General features: G+C 42.6%; 1 long non-coding RNA gene across 3 annotated transcripts in view; it reads left to right on the forward strand.

The window, feature by feature from the left end:
• The window catches only part of LOC142071121 (uncharacterized), a 79,569-nt gene that overhangs the window by 32,755 nt on the left and 30,474 nt on the right, over positions 1–16,340 (forward strand). For all 3 annotated transcript variants that reach the window (XR_012667105.1, XR_012667104.1, XR_012667103.1), the window contains exon 2: positions 9,695–9,778. This is a non-coding gene — a long non-coding RNA (uncharacterized LOC142071121). The remainder of the gene's footprint in view (positions 1–9,694; positions 9,779–16,340) is intronic.

The following is a 16,340-nucleotide window of genomic DNA, read 5'->3' on the forward strand; positions in this document are numbered from 1 at the left end:
TTCTACCACCTCCCTAGGTAACGCATTCCAGTGTTTCACCACCCTCATAGTGAAAAAGTTTTTCCTAATATCCAATCTAAACCTCCCCCACTGCAGCTTGAGACCATTACTCCTCGTTCTGTCATCTGATACCATTGAGAACAGTCTAGAGCCATCCTCTTTGGAACCCCCTTTCAGGTAGTTGAAAACAGCTATCAAATCCCCCCTCATTCTTCTCTTCTGCAGGTTAAACAATCCCAGCTCCCTCAGCCTCTCCTCATAACTCATGTGTTCCAGACCCCTAATCATTTTTGTTGCCCTTCGCTGGACTCTCTCCAATTTATCCACATCCTTCTTGAAGTGTGGGGCCCAAAACTGGACACAGTACTCCAGATGAGGCCTCACCAATGTCGAATAGAGGGGAACGATCACGTCCCTCGATCTGCTCGCTATGCCCCTACTTATACATCCCAAAATGCCATTGGCCTTCTTGGCAACAAGGGCACACTGCTGACTCATATCCAGCTTCTCGTCCACTGTCACCCCTAGGTCCTTTTCCGCAGAACTGCTGCCTAGCCATTCGGTCCCTAGTCTGTAGCTGTGCATTGGGTTCTTCCGTCCTAAGTGCAGGACCCTGCACTTATCCTTATTGAACCTCATCAGATTTCTTTTGGCCCAATCCTCCAATTTGTCTAGGTCCTTCTGTATCCTATCCCTCCCCTCCAGCGTATCTACCACTCCTCCCAGTTTAGGATCATCCGCAAATTTGCTGAGAGTGCAATCCACACCATCCTCCAGATCATTTATGAAGATATTGAACAAAACCGGCCCCAGGACCGACCCTTGGGGCACTCCACTTGATACCGGCTGCCAACTAGACATGGAGCCATTGATCACTACCCGTTGAGCCCGACAATCTAGCCAGCTTTCTACCCACCTTGTAGTGCATTCATCCAGCCCATACTTCCTTAACTTGCTGACAAGAATACTGTGGGAGACCGTGTCAAAAGCTTTGCTAAAGTCAAGAAACAATACATCCACTGCTTTCCCTTCATCCACAGAACCAGTAATCTCATCATAGAAGGCGATTAGATTAGTCAGGCATGACCTTCCCTTGGTGAATCCATGCTGGCTGTTCCTGATCACTTTCCTCTCATGCAAGTGCTTCAGGATTGATTCTTTGAGGACCTGCTCCATGATTTTTCCAGGGACTGAAGTGAGGCTGACTGGCCTGTAGTTCCCAGGATCCTCCTTCTTCCCTTTTTTAAAGATTGGCACTACATTAGCCTTTTTCCAGTCATCCGGGACTTCCCCGGTTCGCCACGAGTTTTCAAAGATAATGGCCAATGGCTCTGCAATCACAGCCGCCAGTTCCTTCAGCACTCTCGGATGCAACTCGTCCGGCCCCATGGACTTGTGCACGTCCAGCTTTTCTAAAAAGTCCCTAACCACCTCTATCTCCACAGAGGGCTGGCCATCTCTTCCCCATTTTGTGATGCCCAGCGTAGCAGTCTGGGAGCTGACCTTGTTAGTGAAAACAGAGGCAAAAAAAGCATTGAGTACATTAGCTTTTTCCACATCCTCTGTCACTAGGTTGCCTCCCTCATTCAGTAAGGGGCCCACACATTCCTTGGCTTTCTTCTTGTTGCCAACATACCTGAAGAAACCCTTCTTGTTACTCTTGACATCTCTGGCTAGCTGCAGCTCCAGGTGCGATTTGGCCCTCCTGATAACATTCCTACATGCCCTAGCAATATTTTTATACTCTTCCCTGGTCATATGTCCAACCTTCCACTTCTTGTAAGCTTCTTTTTTATGTTTAAGATCCGCTAAGATTTCACCATTAAGCCAAGCTGGTCGCCTGCCATATTTACTATTCTTTCGACTCATCGGGATGGTTTGTCCCTGTAACCTCAACAGGGATTCCTTGAAATACAGCCAGCTCTCCTGGACTCCTTTCCCCTTCAAGTTAGTCCCCCAGGGGATCCTGGCCATCCGTTCCCTGAGGGAGTCGAAGTCTGCTTTCCTGAAGTCCAGGGTCCGTATCGTGCTGCTTAGCTTTCTTCCCTGTGTCAGGATCCTGAACTCAACCAACTCATGGTCACTGCCTCCCAGATTCCCATCCACTTTTGCTTCCCCCACTAATTCTACCCGGTTTGTGAGCAGCAGGTCAAGAAAAGCGCCCCCCCTATTGACACTTTAATAACAGCTTGTTGGAGGATGCGGGCTTTGTGGCATCCTTCCAGGAGTTCTGGCTGGCCTGGTGAGGGCAGAGGGGTGCCTTTACCTCAGCGCGGTGGTGGTGGGATGTGGGGAAGGTGCGTGCCTGGCTCTTCTGTTGGAAATACACCCGGGGCGCCAGCTGACGGAGGGATGCGATGATGGAGCAGCTGGAACGGGATGTCTTAGAGCTGGAGAGGCATCTGGCCACCAGCCCCGAGGATCCATCCCTCTGCAGAGCGTGCCGGGGAGAAGCAGGAGGAGCTCCGGGCCCTCAAGGACCATCGGGCTCAGGGTGCCTTTGTTCAATCCCACATCTGCCTCCTTCAGGAGATGGATTGTGGCTCCCGCTTCTTCTGTGCCCTGGAGAAAAAGAAGGGGGCCAAGAAGCATGTCACTTGCCTCCTAGCAGAGGACGGCACCCCCCTCATGGATCTGGAGGAGATGCGTGGGAGGGTCAGGGCCTTCTACGCAGGCCTTTTCTCCCCAGATCCAACCTATCCCGACGTTCGCAGAGTGCTCTCGGATGGACTCCTGATAGTCAGCATGGGTGACCTGGACCGGCTAGTGCTGCCTCTCACTCTGACCAAGCTCTCGGAAGCCCTCCGTCTCATGCCCACCAATAAATCCTCGGTCATGGACTGGTTGACCGTGGAGTTCTACCACGTGTTCTGGGACGTCCTCAGACTGGACCTTGTCACTGTCTGGGCGGAGTCCTTGGCAAGCAGGGTTCTCCCCATATCATGCAGGAGAGCTGTGCTCACCTTGCTCCCAAAGAAAGGGGACCCCCGTGATCTTCGGAATTGGCATCCCATCTCGCTCCTCAGCACAGACTATAAAATCGTAGCAAAGGCCATCTCGCTGCGGCTGGGGTCCATGCTGGCGGACGTGGTCCACCCCGACAGACCTATACTGTCCTGGGCTTTACCATCTTTGACAATCTGTATCTGGTCCGGGTTCCCTTGGAGCTTGGGTGTAGGGATGGTCTGCCATCCACCCTTCTGTCCTTGGATCAGGAGAAGGCATTCAACAGGGTGGACCACGGGCACTCTGTGAGCATTCGACTTTGGACCCCAGTTTGTGGGCTTTCTCCAGGTGGTGTATGCCTCCACGGAGTGTCTGGTCAGGCTCAACTGGACCCCGACCGAACTGGTCAGCTTCGGGCGGGGAGTATAGCAGGGGTGCCCCTCTTGGGCCAGCTGTATGCTCTGGTTATTGAGCCCTTCCTCTGTCTCCTCCACCAGAGGTTGACAGGGTTGGTGCTGCAAGAGCCAGAGCTGTGGTTGATCCTGTCTGCATACGCCAATGATGTGCTCCTCATGGTCCAGGACCCGGGTGACTTGGTGTGGGTGGAGGCTTGCCAGGACATCTACTAGGCAGCCTCCTCTGCCTGGGTCAACTGGGTCAAGAGCTCTGGCCTGGTGGTCGGGGACAGATGCCAGGCTAGCTCCCTCCCACTCACTCTTCAGGCCATCCGGTGGAATGCAGGTCCACTGCTCTATCTTGGCATTTACGTTTCTGCCAAGCATCAGTCTCCGCTGGAGAACTGGCATGGTTTAGAGGACAGGGTGGCAGAGTGGCTCCGGAGGTGGACAGGACTGCTCTGGTGCCTCTCCCTCTGAAGGAGGACACTGGTGTTCAATCAGCTTGTCCTGTCCATGCTCTGGCACTGGCTCAGCACCCTGGTCCCAGCCCAAGGCTTTCTGGCCAACTTCCGGACATTGGTTCTGGAGTTCTTCTGTCCAGGACTGCACTGGGTCTCTGCAGTAGTCCTCCACCTGCCCCTGGAGGAGGGAGGACAGGGCCTGAAGTGCCTTCACACTCAGGTTTATGTCTTTCACCTCCAGGCCCTGCAGATGCTCCTGTGGAGAAAAAATTCAGTGGACCCAAGTCGTCCTAAACTTTCCAAGTAGGCCTAAAACTTTGGTCAAGCTAACTGTGTATATGAAGCATTAAAAAAAAGAGTAAGGAAAATTCCATTGAGGGAGAATTGCAAACAGCACTGCTTAAAAAATGGAACCATAACCGCTAGAAGTTAGAAAAAAACATTAACCGCAAAGAAAACACCTGTCAATAACAGGAAAAGCTTGTTTTTGCTAAACTCCAAGCAAGGCAAAGCTACTGTTAAAGCTTGCACTATATGCCAAATAAGGAAAATGCTGTTGAAGGAAGTGGGTTTGACAAATTGTGGTTTTCAGCAATATAAGCTCTTGCATTTTCTGTTTACGCCAGAGCAGCTCCGGCTGACTCTCCCTGTATGCGCATGCTTGAATAAAAGAACCTTGGGTTTGTTCTGATCCAAATACAACGTGGGGTTAATTTTTCCATTACACTCCTTTATGGTGCAGGTAGTCCAGCGTGAAGTGTACTAGCGCACTCCTTCCTGCTCCGTTTCCGAGGGCTCCGATATGAATGGCAGCTCCTTTATCTCCATCCCAGGGGTCTTCTGCAAGATCTCTCCAGGCTGCCGGTCTTCTACCAGGACCTCTTCCAGACCTGGAAACTGGTTTCAGCCATCAGGTCCATGGCGGCCGCCGACGGGGTGGATCTCCTCGCGGAGCCCCTACTACACAACCCCCAGTTCCGTGCGCAGGTGGCGGAGTCCCCCTTGGTGCACCAGAGGTTGGTCCTGGCAGAAGTCACAGAATCGGAGACATCCTGGATTATAACCCAGGAGACTGGCTGGATCCCCTGACACTCGCTCAGCTCATGGGGATCTCCAGGCCTTGTACTCCCCAGCACATACTTCAGGAGGTAAGGGCCACCTTACTGCCCACTGCTCAGGTCTTCCTCACCTGGGTCCTGTGAGAGGGCATGCCCCGCCCACCCTTCACCCCAGTCCCTCAGGACCTTTTCATCAGGCTCCCGCCCCATGGACGTGCCAGGCCATCCTACCCCTTGCAGCTGGTTTGGTTCCGGACCATGCCAAGAAAGCATTTGTACACGCTTGTGCTCCACACTCTTCACATCTTCACCCTCGTGTCCCGCCCCGACATGAAGTGGCGGGACCTCTTGCCACCTCTGGAGGCTAGCGTGGTGAGCTAGACTATATTCCACGCTGGTCCCGAGGCCCACTGGGGACATCAGCTGGTGGTTCCTTCACAGAGTCGTGAGCACGGGCTTGTACTTGGTTCAGTTCACTCTCCTCCTGGATACCTGCCCCTTCTGCAGCATGAGGGAGACCCTGGCGAACAATTACTTGGAGCGTGCCAGGTTGCAGCCCCTATTCCATCTCCTCCTAGATATTTTATTACATTTTGATTGCACTTTTTGCCCTCATCTTCTCATCTACGCACTCCCTATCCATGCCCCACAAAGTCACGGGACCTCCTTGTCAACCTCCACCTAGCCCTGGCCAAAATGGCCATGTACAAAACCAGGGAGAGGTGGTTGGCTGACGGGGTTTCCTGTGACTGTGAGGCCTATTTCCACTCCTCAGTCTGTACATGCATCCGGGCAGAGTTCCTCTGGGCGGCGTCTGCTGGCTCCCTTGATGCCTTCGAGGAGCAGTGGGCACTGTCCGGGGTTCTCTGCTTGGTGTCCCTGTCAGGTTCCCTTTGTTTAGCCCTGTGACCTCACTCCTGTTCCTGTTATTTCCTTAGTTGTCGCCCGTAATTATTTGGAATCCTGGACCTGTGGATCCTCCCCTTAGGCTGGGAGGAGGTCCTTTAGCAGTGGGCTTCCTGGATCCCAACAGGATTACTTTACTATAGCCATCTGGCCTTGCCCCGTCACACCATATAAAAACAGTTGGGACCTAACTCCCAAGGAGTGAACTTTATTTACCTCTGATGAATATATGCTGTCAAACAAGGGCCCATATAACCTCAGCCAAATCCTCCAATTGTTTTCTCCAACCAACCATCGTTACCTTCTGTCTTCTCAAGATAGAGTTCAGCTCACTTACATCTAGTCATGACAAGAGGTTGGCAATTGCTCAGTGCTACCCTCTAGACTCCCTCAATCAGAAAGGAAAAAATGCTATAGAAAAGCATCCTCATCCACTGCCATGGACCAAAATCTGTTGACATCAGCTCACGATCTATGGTATCAAAGGCAACTGATAGACTTAATATTTTAAAATGTAAATATTTCAAAAGAGCTTAAGTGATTTGGGAGTAGGGTTGACTGGAAAAGAGCAATTCCATTTCATGAAAATGTTTGAGGTTTCAAAAATTGGTTTTGTTCCTCTTAGATATCAGAATGAAAACGAGACCTTCCAAAAATTTTAATGGAAGACAGTGGCCACCTCACTACAGGACAGCGAATACCCTGGGTATGGGGATGCTCAGGTTCAAATCTTGGCTTGGAGCAGTTAGATGAACCTGTTTTTCTTTTCTTTTTCTTTTTTACATCATAGATGATTGCCCAAACCACCCAGCTACTGGTTGTTCTGGGATTGGGTAGGATCTCTCTGTAACCAGTAATCCTATCTTGGGCATGAGGAAATTTTGTTGAAATTGAAACATTTCTGTTCTGACCTTTTTCAACAGAGAGAGAGAAAGGGGAAAAAAAACCTTAATGAAAAATATTTGACCAGTTCTACTTAGAAGCCCAAGTCTTATCTGCAAAATCAATGGGAGTTAGGTGCTTAGGTACTTTTAAAACCCCCACTAAGCTCTTATCTGCATCTGTAGGCATTCAAATACCTTTAAGTATCTGGTTTTAAATGCCCTGTCACATTTGAAAATTAAATTCAGGCTCCTCAGTCACTTAGGTATTTTTAAAAATTTTACCCTTGTTCTTTGTCCATAACTAGGAGAAGATTTTCGGTCAATGCAACGAGAGTAGTCTCTTTGTCATACCCAGATCAAAATCCTAGTTGCCAAATATCAAGGCTTCCATTAGACCCTGTCCTTCTCAAAGGCAAGGCACTGACAATCTCCACTTGCAGAAGGCCCATTACCTTCCCACTGGCCTTCACCAGTGTGGAAGGACAAGGATCCAAAGCATAGGTTGTGGTTAGAGGTTTTCCCAATATATTAAAAGCATGCACAAACAACATCCTAATGTGGCTCCTTGATAAACAGCATTTTTGACTTTTTACCATATTGAAAATGTACCTTTTATTCCTACTGTTTGTTTTCTGTCTTGGAGCAGTCTTTCTCTGTCCTACTTTGGTGAGCAGAATTGGAATATTGTATTAAATTCTGGATTTTACATTACCAAAAAGATATTGGAGGCAGCTCAGAGAAGAATAGCAACAATTATCCGATGAAGTGAGCTGTAGCTCATGAAAGCGTATGCTCAAATAAATTGGTTAGTCTCTATGGTGCCACAAGTATTCCTTTTCTTTTAACAATTATCAGGTTGAGGGTGGAGGGAGTGAAATTGATTTATAAGTAAAGAGTAAAAAAAGCTAAATATGTATAATTTAGCTTAGAGATAACTGGGAAAGGCGTGGACCTGGGAGAAGGGGAGAAAGCTGTTAATAGAGTTGATATTTGAAGTATTTTAACACTAGGAAATTTAGGGTGGTATAGTTAGAAGTAATGGATGAAAGTAAGAAAAAAAAAGTTTGAAAAATGAGTTGATAGTGAGATACTTCAGTCTGTGGGACAGTTTCCCAAAGGAAGTAGGTAGTATCTCTTGGAATATTTAAAATTAGATAGATGAAGGAGTAGCAAAAATGCCACAGGAACAATCCGTCCTGACCCCCAGGGAGACGGACTGGATAACCTTATCAGTCTCTTTCATCTTTCTTCTGTGATTCTATGACAGCACTAAATTTCTGTGTGTAAATTGCAAAGTCTGATTTTCTCCAGTACTATTATAAATGTGTACAGTGAAATAACCTCTTCAGTTTCCCCGGCTGCAAAACAACTGGAAATTGATGCTGCTGTGTAATGAAATCATGTGTTTCTCTTCTACGACCATAGTCTACTTTCAAAATAATCAAAATTGTTTCCACCTGTAATCAAATGAAACTTTGAGAGCTTTGAAAATGATTTTATGATGTCTTTTTAACATTAACATCTTTTGTGAAATCTTTGGGGATCGTAAAAATCTAAGCAAAAATATTCCAAATCCTTTCCTATTACCATCTCTGTTTACTTTCGTAATGTCACAGGTTCCTAGGTTCTAAATAACTTAATTATTTAGCATTATCAGAATAATACGTAATAAAAAGAGACAAATCATCATGTTTTTTTCAGCAGTAAGTGCATCTTACCTGAGTAAATGACCTGACTTTTCCATTAGAGATGACACTGTGCACAGTGCTCACACTCAAATGAAATGCAGATTTCTTTTTAACAGTTTGATGAAAATTTAAATAGAGAAATGGTTCAGCAAATCTTTGCAACAGTTTTTTTTACCCCTAATTCAAATTGTAAAAAATTACAAGACTATAAGGGATATGATCTTGGTGGAATAACTTCAATTTTTAAAACATTTTCTGTTGATGTTTACCGTTGAAAACAGGATTTTACTGTCTGTTTCAAAGAAGTGACTACATCATTTGTTAGCATCAGATAATCATTCACCAGTAGTAGTTTTCATGGAATAATACAGTTTTATTAGAATTGTGAGACCTGGAAGAAACAAACCTGTACCTGATTTGGAATTTCTATCGGAGCTAAAATTTGCATTTAAGTAAATGGGAATTCTGGAAGCGCAAAGAACACTTGGGTCAGGTACCTGATTAGTAGAAAAGAATTCCAACCCTGGACCCTAGGCTGATTAAGTTCTGAATTCATCTGAATTTTTCCCTTTTTCCTACCAAATCTGAGATAAAAGGAAAGGCTTACAATAAACTTATAGAAAAGTTTACTTAAGCACCATGCTTTATATTTTGATGAATTTTTGTAAGCTAAAGTGCTTATCTTATACATTGAAATACATTTAAAATTTTTTTGCTTTGATAAATATTATTCAATTGTATATATCATGAAATTACCATAAATTAATTTGTTAACCATTTTCCACAATAAAGTCTATTTTCCCACTTTACAAGAATTAATGAATGTGTAGTCTATAAGACAATGCATTTGATGTAAAATTCTGGATCATAGTTCAGCATTACCTGCTGCTCTACAAGATGCCAAAACCAAGATAAATTATTATCTATAATGTAAAAAAAAAAAACCATCCTCTTTTTTGCCTGAACTTGTGAAAGAATTGCTGTGCTGCTGATATTCTGAATCATGGTCCACTCCTACCAGTCACCTTGAGTAAATGGATGGGAATACTAGGGTCTTCTGATAGGGATCAAGCACGCATTTCCATCAAATGTAGTGTCAACAGTTTTCTTTAGTGTTCTAGGAACAAGGCAAACTGCTTCACAGGCCACTAGAAAATCAGAAGAATGGTTTGCACCCACAATTTAACTCACATAATTAGTGTCAAGGTTACACTGAGGAAAATAAAGGAGAGAAAATAGAAAAATAGGGACTCAAGTATGTACAAAATAGAAAGGTTTGTTTCCTTTCATTATTGTTTGATTGTTCTATTTATTAAGAGAGACCTCTTTCAATGCATTGAATTATTGTTTCAGAAGCAACATCCAAGTTCTGCATCTGCCTAGAATGATTCTTTCAGGTTGCCTAACTGTTAGCCTAACAGATGAACAGAAATATAAGTAAGTATGTATTTTTCATGCTTGACTCTCTTTTGGACAACCCACTATAGGCAACATTTATTTATGTTGCCCTTAGCATGCAATATTTCTTCTCTTACTCTTTGAAATTATTCTTTTATAATAATGGTAAAACATTCTTAAATTAAATGATAAAATTCACACATTTCACATGCATAAGGCTAAACAATCAAATAGTCCTTTGAAAGGGCAAAAATGTGGTCACATGGGCCAAATAAATTTGCTGAGGATATCTAATCTGATTTTCTGTGGTTAGGTGGCTGCCTATATGTAACAAATGCACAGAGGTTATCAGGTTTATATTGCACAAAGAACAATCTTTACCACCATTTTTAAATGACAGAGAAGTGTATTAGAATTATGCAGAACACTTTTGTTTTTCTTGACAGGTTTCAGAGGAACAGCCGTGTTAGTCTGTATTCGCAAAAAGAAAAGGAGTACTTGTGGCACCTTAGAGACTAACCAATTTATTTGAGCATGAGCTTTCGTGAGCTACAGCTCACTTCATCAGATGTATACCGTGGAAACTGCAGCAGACTTTATATACACACAGAGAGGAGGTATTGTTTCATATTCTCTGTGTGTATATAAAGTCTGCTGCAGTTTCCACGGTATACATCTGATGAAGTGAGCTGTAGCTCACGAAAGCTCATGCTCAAATAAATTGGTTAGTCTCTAAGGTGCCACAAGTACTCCTTTTCTTTTTGTTTTTCTTGTCTAACATGGAAGCTAGATTAATTCCTCACATTAATAGGCAGTTGAAAGAAAGACTTTATGAAATATTTTACAATAGTATCAATTTATATTGAACTCTAATAGATACTGCTGGGAATGTTTCTTGCAATCCAGAGTGTATATGTTAATAATCTTTGAATTACTAATTGTGAATGGTTTGACAGTAAAGAGTTAACTATCATATTCTTCCATATTCTCATAGTTCTCATAGACTTTAAGGTCAGAATATACAGACCTGAGAAAAAACTCTATGTAATTTTTGCATGTTAAGTTTAGAACTAACTTCAAAGCTAAAGGAATGGCATACATTAAACAAAACACAAAGCAGAAGCAATCAGCCAAATAAATAGTATAAATAGTATTTTGTGTCAATATACTGAAGAAATCGCTCACCACTTCAAGCTTTTTTTAAAAGAAAAGAAAAGAAAAGAAAAGAAAAGAAAAGAAAAGAAAAGAAAAGAAAAGATGTAAGGGAGTTGTTTTACTGTTATTGTACAGATTGGGGTACATAGTAGATTTGACTGAAAATAAGATAACCAAAACATTTGTGTATTTAAGTTTGGATGAGCAGTGGCTGAACAAGGTCGTAGCCTAAATAGAAGGCTATAAATTAAGTGGGAATTTTATCACAAAAGTATTTAGCAAGTAGAAGCCGGGGAAGCTAGGATGAAGGGGGATATATGTTACTCTAGTGACTTAACATTTCCTTTGAAAGAACAGCACTCTTTTATTAACCCAGAAGTCACAGCTTTATTAGAGAGATTATAGACAGGATTGTGGTGTGTTGTGGGATTAAGAAGACATGCTAGAGTTTTGCTTTTTAGACTATGTGTGTCCTAAATTCAGATTTATCACACACTATAGCTGGAACCACATCAAACTACAGAAGTGCACATGTTCTCCGATACGTGTTGATTCTGATTCAGGTTCTGTTTCGTCCCAAAACATTTGGGGAAAAAGTAATTTTCAGAACTCCTTTTTTAACACTTTGAACAAAGAAATCAATATTCAACAGCATAAAGCTAGATACAACAATAGTAGTGGAAAATAAAGTGGAAAAAGAAGCTTAGCTCCTCTCAATCAATAGTTGTCCCTGCACATATTGTTCATGCTTCAGTAGTTTTTTCCTTCTATACTTCTACGTTAAATCATTTTGTAGTATTAGGACAGGTGAATGATTATAGCTAAAATCTAAGCCTCACTGGGGTCAAGTAGATACTCTCCTGCCACTGTTCATCAGTACCCCTGTCATAAATATAAAGGGAAGGGTAGACCCCTTTAAAATCCCTCCTGGCCAGAGGAAATATCCTCTCACCTGGGTTAAGGGTTAAGAAGCTAAAGGTAACCTTGCTGGCATCTGACCAAAATGACCAATGAGGAGACAAGATACTTTCAAAAGCTGGGAGGAGGGAGAAAAACAAAGGGTCTGGGTCTGTCCGTGTGATGCTTTTGCTGGGGACAGAACAGGAATGGAGTTTTAGAACTTAGTAAGTAATCTAGCTAGATATGTGTTAGATTATGATTTCTTTAAATGGCTGAGAAAATAGCTGTGCTGAATAGAATGACTATTCCTGTCTGTGTGTCTTTTTTGTAACTTAAGGTTTTGCCTAGAGGGATTCTCTATGTTTTGAATCTAATTACCTGTAAAATATTTACCACCCTGATTTTACAGAGGTGATCCCTTTTTACTTCTATTAAAAGTCTTCTTGTAAGGAAACTGAATGCTTTTTCATTGTTCTAAGATCCAAGGGTTTGGGTCTGTGGTCACCTATGCAAATTGGTGAGGATTTTTACCAAACCTTCCCCAGGAAGTGGGTTGCAAGGGTTGGGAGGATTTTGGGGGGAAAGATGTGTCCAAAATATGTTTTCTCAGGAACCCAGATAAAGTTTGGTGGTGGCAGTGGAAGTCCAAGGGCAAAGGGTAAAATAGTTTGTACCTTGGGGAAGTTTTAACCTAAGCTGGTAAAAGTAAGCTTAGGAGGTTTTCATGCAGGTCCCCACATCTGTACCCTAGAGTTCAGAGTGGGGAAGGAACCTTGACAACCCCAATGATAGTATTCCATAGCTTAGTGCCTATTGGTGTTCTCCTTTGAAGTATCCCACATAACTTTTGTAGGATACCCAGACACCATGGGCCATCAGTCTATACATATTGCACATATTCTTCTGTAGAACCCACTTAAGCCTGGTGGGCCAAATTCTTCCCTGATTTAATTGCTTTCCCTTCAGTGGAATTACACCAGGAATGAATTTGTTCCAACAAATTTGAAATTGCTGAACTATGGCAGAGAATTTGCATTCATTGTTTGAGTTAAAAGCCGCAAATACGTATTGGTAGGACAGTTTGGTTTCAGGACACACTACAATTCTTTCACTGCCAGACTGGTGTAAAATGCCTCTTGTGTAAAAGAGAATCAGGCTCTTTGAGTGGTCCTCAAGGACAGGCACAAACAGAACATGTTGCAGTAATTTATTCTGGAAGGCACATAAACATTTGACTACATTCTGCCACCCTTTCTCATACTGAATAGTACCTTACTCCAAGAATAGTTCTTATGATACTGAAATAATTACGTGAGTAAAAGAGTTCTACTTAGTGGAGATAATGTTCCTTTACTTTTTGTGTAACTCAAATAATGAATAATAACAGACATACTCAACGTGGCTGCCTCCTAAATATAGTTTGGTACCAGACTAATTAAAACTCGGACAAAAAAAGTAAGTGAACCATAGTCTCTTTAAAACTTCACAGAGAAGTTTGTGGAATAATGGAAAATATTTGAAGAATGATTGTGATTTACATAATAGCTATATAATCAGAGGAAAAGCCACATCATTGTTTATGCATGTGGTGGGAGAAACAGCATGAAAAGTTTATAACACATTCACCTTGGTGTGTTTGTTGTTTTGTGTTGTGTATGTGTGTCTGGGGAGGCGGGGGATGAGAGGGATGGGTTGCAGAATAAGACTGAAAGAAATAAATCTGAATGTGGTTTTACAGACATTTGGGGAATACTTTACCCGCAAAAGAATTTAACATGAAAAAGGCATCACAGGTGAAATATGAAGGTTACTTACCAGTAACTGAAGTTTTGTGGTCCTTATCTGTATTCCACATGTGGGTATACATGTGCACCACACACCTGAGGTTGGAAAATCTTACAAATAGTGTCCACTGGTCCATGCCAATGTCCTGGCTCTCCTTGTGCTTAGCACCAAGGATATAAGGGGAAGTGCGAACTGGCTGCCTCTTCACTTCCTTCGCTACTGAGAATCCAATCATGATCCAAAGCAGAGGGGAAGGAAGGTGGGTATTGGAATACAGATAGGGATCATGTCTTGAAGAACTTCCAGTTTTACAGGTGAGTAATCTCCATTTCTTCTTGAATGCTGTTCCCTATATGTATTCCAAATGAGGGTGACTGTCAAGCAAGTTTTCAGATAGGAGGAGAGTGCAGAGATGCAGGAGGTATAGATGTCTATGAGACTGCAATTCCAAAGGCTGAATCTGCAGATGAAGATTGAACTAAGCATAATGTTTTATGAAAGTGTGGATGGAACTCCAGGTTACCCCCTTAGAAATGTCCAGCATAGGCAGTTCTTGAAGAGATGATACTGAGGTCGCCTGCACTCTAGTAGAATGGGCTTTCACGCCATCCAGAAGAAAGATGTGCCAGCTGATAGCAAAGGTGGATACAAGCAGAAATGCTCCTAGAGAGTCTCCAAGCAGATATTCTTTGTCCCTGTGCTCCCTCTGCTGTAGCAATAAAGAGTCTAGATGATTTTCTAAATGGTTTCATCCTTTGCATGGAGAACACAATGCTCGTCTGACATCAAGAGAAGGAAGTTTCCTTTTCTCTCTGGAGGCATGAGCTGCAGGAAGAATACCAATCAGTGAATAGACTGTTTATATGGAATTTGGAAATTACCTTTGGAATGAATTTCAAGTGGAGGTGAAAGGGATACTTTCTCTTAATGAAATATAGTTTAAGCTGGGTTGGCCAGGAGAGTATCCAGCTCACCCATCTTCCTGGCAGTTCAAAAGGTGACCCAATAAGTATTGAAAGTACAAGATTGAGGTCCCAATGCAGCATTGACTTCACTACTGGTGGGAAGAGCCTAGTCATAGAATTATAGAATATTAGGGTTAGAAGAGACCTCAGGAGGTCACCTAGTCCAATCCCCTGCTCAAAGCAGGACCAACACCAACTAAATCATCCCAACAAGGGCTTTGTCAAGCCAGACCTTAAAAACCTCTAAGGAGTCAGACCCTTTTGGAATCCAGCTGTTACTAGGTGAGTAAAAAATAGAATAGTCATCTACCAGAGGATGAAATTCACTCATTGCTGGCAGGTAGTCCTGCCGTTATCTAATAGAAATACTTGATGTCTTGAAAGTAAGGAGATAATCTAAAATAGCAGAAATACCTGCTGGCCTTTGTGATGCTGACAGACCAAGTGCCAGTTCATACCAAATCCCTAGGTCAGTATTAGTATTTAACAAAGTAATTGTTAAATGTATGAGAGTGTATTTGGAGTTTAAACTTCATAAATACTAATGGGATATTAGTTACATTGTTTTCATGTATCTGTATTCTGTTATAATGTAATATAAAACATTTACATTGTGTATACACCTGTAACTAAATAACACATCAAAGAGGTAGAGGCCTTGTGGAATGCAAATAAAGAACTTTATCTCTCAGATGCTCGGGAAACCACATTGACAGTCACATGGCACTAATTTCAAAGGAATTGGTCACTGTGTGTGATGATCGGAGGTCAAAGACTGTCATCTAAGGAAAAACTCACATGGGTAGGGACTAGGGCTGTCAAGCGATTAAAAAAATTATTTGTGATTAATCACACAATTAATCATGTTAAACAATAATGAAATACCAATTTTAAAATATTTTGGATGTTTTCTACATTTTCAAATATATTGATTTCAATTACAACACAGAATACAAAGTGTATAGTGCTCACTTTATATTTATTTTTAATTACAAATATTTGCACTGTAAAAAACTAAATAAATAGCATTTTTCAATTCAATTCACCTCATACAAGTACTGTAGTGCAATCTGTTTATCATGAAGGTTGAATTTACAAATGTAGAATTATGTACAAAAAATAACTGCATTGAAAAATAAAACAAGGTAAAACTTTAGAGCCTACAAGTCCACTCAGTCCTACTTCAGCCAATCACTCAGACAACCAAATCTGGTAACAATTTACAGGAGATAATGCTGCTCATTTCTTGTTTACAATGCCACCTGAAAGTGAGAACAAGCATTCACATGGCACTGTTGTAGCTGGTGTCGCAAGATATTTACGTGCCAGATGCACTAAAGATTCATATGTCCCTTCATCTTCAACCATCATTCCATAAGACATGCATCCATGCTGATGATGGGTTCTGCTTGATAACAATCCAAAGCAGAGCGGACCAATCCATGTTCTTTTTCATCATCTGAGTCAGATGCCACAAGCAGAAGGTTGATTTTCTCTTTTGGTGTTTCGGGTTCTATAGTTTCTGCATCTGAGTGTTGCTCTTTTAAGACTCCTCACCTCGTCCCTCTCAGATTTTGGAAGGCACTTCTGATTCTTAAACGTTGGGTAAAGTGCTATAGCTATTTTTAGAAATTTCACATTGATATCTTCTTTGCGTTTTGTCAAATCTTCTGGGAAAGTGTTCTTAAAACGAACATGTTCTGGGTCATCATCCAAGATGGCTATAACATGAAATATATGGCAGAATGTGGGTAAAACAGAGCCAAAGACATACAGTTCTCCCCCAAGGAGTTCAG

Source organism: Caretta caretta, chromosome 2, assembly GCF_965140235.1.
Source record: "Caretta caretta isolate rCarCar2 chromosome 2, rCarCar1.hap1, whole genome shotgun sequence".
In the NCBI taxonomy this organism is placed as follows: domain Eukaryota; kingdom Metazoa; phylum Chordata; order Testudines; family Cheloniidae; genus Caretta; species Caretta caretta.